We start from the raw sequence: 6,471 nt of genomic DNA on the forward strand, positions 1-6,471 counted from the left end.
CGATTAAAACGTATAATGGGCGGAGAGGGTTGCTACAATTGGGTGAAAATTTCAGCCTCCCTGGTGTTAACAAAGAGAAAGTAACGGTGGAATTCACCAAAGGTATCGAGAATAATGTTAAAAAGTTTTCCGCTAGAACACACCCTACGCTCAGAAATAGGTTTTCTAACATAGTGAATAATCTTAAGAACTACACAGTACCAAATAATACTCTTAACAATATGATCAATCACCTGTCCATCACCACGAAGAAGTTCCTTGAAAATAATCCAAACTTCATTCTAACGAGAGCCGACAAAAGGAACGTTACCGTAGCTCTTAACAAAGATAAATACATAGCCAAAATGGAAGAATTATTAGGGGATAGAGATACATACAAAATAGTTACTAGAGATCCCACGAAAAAATTAACAACTCAGGTTCGAGAATTGTTAACTAAATGGAGAAAATCGGAATTTATCTCAGATTCTCTATATGGATCACTATATTGTAGTGACGGGACATTGCCAAGACCTTACGGACTTCCCAAGATCCATAAAAATAATTGTCCCTTTAGGGTAATTGTCTCGTCGGTGGACAGTCCTTTATATAATTTAGCGGCATTTCTCCACAAGATCATGCATACATGTTTCCCAAAAGGGAATAGCCATATTGCGAACAGCGTCGAAGTAATCAAAAAACTTTCCGAGGTACACATTGGGGAAGATTACACTTTGGTATCTCTTGATGTTGTCTCCCTTTTTACTAATGTACCCATTGAGATGGTCATTAATAGCATCATAATTAGATGGAGATACATCGCAGAAAATTATAAGATCCCAGAATCTGAATTTCTTTAGGTTGTCAGATTGGTTTTAGAATCAACATTCTTTGTTTTTAATGGGGTAATTTATCAGCAGACTTTCGGATCACCAATGGGTTCCCCGTTGTCTCCCATAGTGGCAGACTTAGTTATGCAAGATCTTGAGAGCAAAGCGTTGATGACATTAAGCTTTACCCCGTCTTTCTATATGCGATATGTCGACGATGTCGCAATGACAATTCCTTTCGCCGCAGGTACTCACACATTAAAAGTATTTAATTCCTTTCATCCCAGATTACAATTCACTATGGAAACCAGTGTGGATGGCAGGTTGAACTTCTTAGAGATCACCATGATTCGTACAGGAAATATATTGCAATTTGATTGGTTCCATAAACCGACCTTTTCCGCGAGGTATTTGAACTTTTTGTCACAACATCCACTATGTCAAAAAAGAGGCACCGCCATCGGCCTAATTGACAGAGCATTTAAATTGTCTCATCCGAAATTTCATGAGAAAAACCTTAAATTAGTCATCTAAATCTTGTTAAAAAACTGCTATCCACTTAAATTTATTTTTAAGGTAATGCAATAACGATTGAAATTTCTTTTCGTGAATACAGAGAAGACAGAGGACGAGATCATGGTTGATAAAATTTTTCACGTTGCCATATGTTCCCCGGCTGACCGAAAAATACACTAACTTAACGAAAGATTTAAATGTTAAACTCGCATATTTCAGTCTAAATAAATTAAATAGATACATCAAAGTACATAAGGATGTTTTCCCTAATGTGTACCATAGGAAAGTTGTGTACAAAATTAATTGCAAGAATTGCGAGGCGTCGTATGTCGGTCAGACGGGGAGACAATTGTCAACGAGAATTAAAGAACATATTCTCATATTAGAAGGAATGCTGGTGGCCATTCGGTTATTACTGATCATAGATTGGAATACAATCACGATTTCGATTAGAGGGATGTAAAAATCTTAGACCAAGAACCGTCCCTAAATAAACGTTTAATTTCTGAAATGATCTACATCAAACGACAGAAAGATGGTTTGAATTTGCAGACCAATACTGAGAATTTACCAGAGACATACATAAATGTTATCGAGGGACTCGCAAAAATTTAACAACAGATAGTTGGTACGCGCGATCTACCGTTTCTCGTTCTATGTTAATAAAATGTACGTATTAACGAGTCATTGTCTGTGAAAACGTCCTATGAGAAACTTGTACCTTTTCGCCCATCATACGTTTTAATCGATTGACGAGCATTGCGAGCTGACTATTTTGACTTCAATTGTAAGTAGTGTTTATTCTATAATTTTATGCTTTCTGTATGCACGTCTTGAGGGTGGATGTTACTCCGAATGCACACAGATATCGGTAACGAACCACAATGATAAAGGACAGTACACCAGTTCGAAATTTCTGGTGTCCAAACCAGGAATCTGTGCGAAGATGCTTAAGAAGGTGTCGGAGTGCATGTCTGCCTTAACGATGACTTGATGCTTGCGGCGTAGAGGTTTTACGTATTGTTACGACGAATTTGTATTGTTACGCTCCGCTCGCCATTCGTGTCGCGCGCACTCACGAACGCGTCCGCGTACTTCCGGGATCGCAGAAATAACCACTCTCGTTATACAAAAAGGAACTCGGGTTTATTTAAACTCAGAACGGAATACAAGAAAGTTCTGGGAAACCGGACCGAACGATTCGAGTCACCAGATCAATCTGACGGGCGGTAATTAAATCAATAATTTTATGCGTCCCCGTTGTCAAGGGACGCGCTTCGGCTTGAAACTTCTGCGGAGCGAAGCCAATTTCAGCCCACGAGAACGAACGTCTCGGCACGGGCGAGCGGGCGTAACAGTATGTTGAATCACTTTATAATGCGTTGAGGAGGACCCCAAAATAGGGTCGAAACGTTTGCTCTCGTTAATTAATTTTTATGTATCGGATAATAAATTTTAGCGACTAACGGCTCGCTTGGCTCTTATTGCCTTTATTAAGCCTTAATTTTAATTTTTGAGCCTAAACTTAGTTATTTGTCCAAAGAAATGTTATCAAATACGGCACCAGAAGTATCGGTTATCACCATATAACGAGTCTTAACTCTTGTCAATTTTTTTACTGACAGGTTTGGCATTTTTGAATTAATTCATTAATATCCTTTTTCATGGTTTTTTAGTAAAAATGTTGGCACAACTTATTGTATGTTTGACACCTTTGTGACCACCAAAAACTGAGGAATGGTATTCAGAGATCAGAGGAGTCCGTTTCTTCAATTCAGAAGTAATAAGATTACGACAGACCGTAACAATGATTCGGGTATTTTCTAAGTATTTAGTTAATTGTTTAGATATATAAAACCAGGGAATATCATCAAAAAAATTTGTTTTCTTGATTCGGAATGATGTCAATTGAAGTTCAGTGATTACATCTTTGAATAATTCCATACAATTTTTGATATCACGCGTCTCGATCGGACTAGAATGGTTAAATTTGATAAGAGAGGAGATCAGAAAATGGAGATTGAGAAGTGAAACATTGGCGCGTGCTTGAGTTAAATGATCGTAGTGTGGAAGTAGGTTATTTTCTTCAAATTCTTTTGCTACATCATCAAAGGGAGTTTTGTTCATTTTGACCAAATTATTTTTTTGTTGCAGTAATGATTCTCGAGAATCTACAAAATTTACCTTAACGGGTGTTGGGTTCTTCTTCCACGCGATTATTTCTAAGGGTAAAGAGAATGTCGTTAAGAACATCATCGTCATCATCATTATCATTATCGTCATTAACATCGTCATTATCATTATCACTATTATCATTGTTGTTGTTATTACCTTCATCGTCATTTTTTGATGTATCTAATGACTCTGTTTCCGGGTTTGAATCTTTTTTTTTCGTGTAACTAGTTTCGCCTTAAATTTTAAATTAAGAGTCTTCTTGTTTGCTAAGATTGTCTTTGAAATCTACATTGAGATTTGACTCTAGGTTGGAATTATCTTCTTCATTATCGTTATTAATCAATTCTCGTTACTAATCATAGGATTAATTAGACGTTTTCTGCGGTAAGGTAATTCGAAAGAAAATAGTGAGTCGTTATTTGAATTTTCAGGTTCGGTAATTATAGGCTGAGTAGTTACAGGTAATACTATTGCAGGATTTCGCGAGAGGGCGTCTGCGTTATTCAAACAGTCCTTTTTATAACGAATTTCGTATTGATATTCAGAGAGTTTGTTTCTCCACTTCCAAAGACGCGATGTAGGATCTTTGATCGATTGCAACCACGTTAGCGGTTGATAATCAGTCACAATTGTAAAAGTTTTACCATATAAATAGGGTTGAAAATGATTGACACAATAGACAACGGCTAAGCATTCCTTTTCTATAGTTGAATAATTTGTTCTGCTTTATTTTGTATTTTTGATACATAGACTATAGGCAATTCTTTCCCAACTATTCCTTGACTTAATACACCGCCGATAGCATATCCTGAAGCATCTGTAGTTAATATAAAAGGTTTAGAGAAGTCTGGGTACTGTAAAATTAGTTCTTTGCATAATGAGTCTCTTAATGTGCGAAAAGTGTTTGTCAGGGCTTCCCAAACAAATGGTTTATCTTTCATCAATAAATCAGTTAAGGGTTTTGCAGTCTTAGAAAATTGAGGTATAAATCGACGATAGTATACTGTGAGCCCCAAAAATTGTTTTATATTTTTAATATTAGTCGGTTGTAAAAATTTAGTAATTGCACGAATTTTATTAGGATCAGGTCTTACACCGTCTGCTTCAATTATATGGCCGAGATAAGCTACTTCTGTTCTCAAGAAATTACATTTATCTAGTTGTAATTGTAAATTGGCTTCTCTCGATCGTTTAATTAATCTTTTCATTTTTTCTTTGTGCTCCTCCAAAGATCTTGCATATACTACAATATCGTCCATATAGACAAATAGTTCGTTTCTCTGCAAGTCCAATAAAGTATCCATCCAAGCAGTATCCATCAAACGTTGAAATGTCGCGGCAGCGTTTTTAAAACTGAATGGCATTCTCTCAAACTGATTATGGCCGTAGGGTAGTTAGAAGGCTGTTTTGAAAGCATCGCGGAGATCCATCGGAATTTGGTGGAATCCGAAGGCGAGATCTAAAACAGAAAAATACTTAGCGCTGCCTAACACCAGTCTAAGATGTCGGTAATGTTAGGGAGCGGATACGCATCACCTATTGTTCTTTTTTTGTTCAAATTGCGGAAGTCAATCACTATTCTCCATCTTTTATTCCCAGCAAAATCCAGTTTCTTCGGGACTGTCCACACTGGTGAAACTTCATTAATAGTCGGTATAGAGTGTTCAGCAGCGTTGGTGCTTTCTAACTGATCATGAGGTAAATGAAATCTATCATGAAACTGTATAATTAATTTCGTGTAATGTGAAATGTGAAATCCGCTAGTGAAAGTTGCGTAGAGACAGAAACAGTCGAGAAGAGATGTAAACGGTCAAAATATATAATATTTTTAAAAACGAGCTGCGTGTGTAATTAATTCCCCGTTGCAGCAAGCGTGCTACATTAAGTTCTTTTTCTTTTCAAGATTGAAATGTTCTGTATCGAGGAGTTGCGAAACTATTGCAACCCTCTCCTCGATAAATGGGTCTGTAATAATACAGCTATCGCGATGAACGGAGCTCGACGACAGCCCTAGGGAGTCGCCAGTGCCGCAGGATGGGTCCGATCCTAAAAATGGAAATGTTACTACCGATATTTTCCAACTCTCAACCATCGGTAGAAATGAAAAGATTAGTAGAAGGAATATGCGGAACTACGAGATAAGTAGGTTCTACTACTTCCAAGACTACTTCATATTCTTCAGCACACTCTCGTCTCGAAAGGAATACAACAATTTCTGGCTCGACATCGTCAGTCTGACAAGAATTTAATAAAGGATCCTGGATAGGATTTCACATTGATGCAAACCTTAAGGAAGCACCAAGGCTAGATGTTGTCTAGACTATCTTCAATGTTAAATTCTTGTAATTCTACTGACGGAACTTCGATATCATATTCGTCAGTGTTATAAAAAGGAAAGTGACACTTCCTATTAATATTTGTAACAATGGCGTTACCAAAATAGATTCCTTTAACAGATTCTAAAAATGGAATATACCCTGTCTTTATCTCAGAATTAGTGACAAGAGCATAGAATAGTGTTACGAATCACGGTTCTACGTGAATATGTTTGGTTTCGGCAAATAGAATGCGAGAATCTTCATATTGCAAGTATTTTTTTGTTGAAGTTAATTATGGCGTTGTATTTTTTGAAAAACTGTCTCAAGGATGACATGCTGCATAAACCGATTTCATCTTTTACTAGGTAAAAATCAATTACTCTTCCCAACAAAAATATCGAAACGGATCCTAATGTAAACATACATAACATAGGTTCTGGAGTTATACCCTGTTGCGACGCTAATTTTTACGGCCGCGAGGCTGTTACATGCGACTGCACCGCGCTACAAATATACTGAGCGGGTAGCAGAGCCAAATACAAACACTAAATAGGTTGGGCGCCAGGTGTGGAGAAGGCCACATCACCTTTTACTCTAAATACGCGAACTTCGACTCTACCTTTACTCTAGATACTCCGAATGACTCGAGACTC

The 6,471-nt window shown here is 37.3% G+C and overlaps 1 pseudogene; it reads left to right on the top strand.

Moving 5' to 3' along the window:
* Positions 1 to 221: 221 nt before the first annotated feature.
* On the top strand, positions 222 to 1,343 carry LOC143894387 (uncharacterized; annotated as a pseudogene).
* Positions 1,344 to 6,471: the final 5,128 nt, after the last annotated feature.

Source organism: Temnothorax americanus, unplaced genomic scaffold, assembly GCF_048541705.1.
Source record: "Temnothorax americanus isolate GAGA-0224 unplaced genomic scaffold, ASM4854170v1 Scaffold139, whole genome shotgun sequence".
Lineage (NCBI taxonomy): Eukaryota > Metazoa > Arthropoda > Insecta > Hymenoptera > Formicidae > Temnothorax > Temnothorax americanus.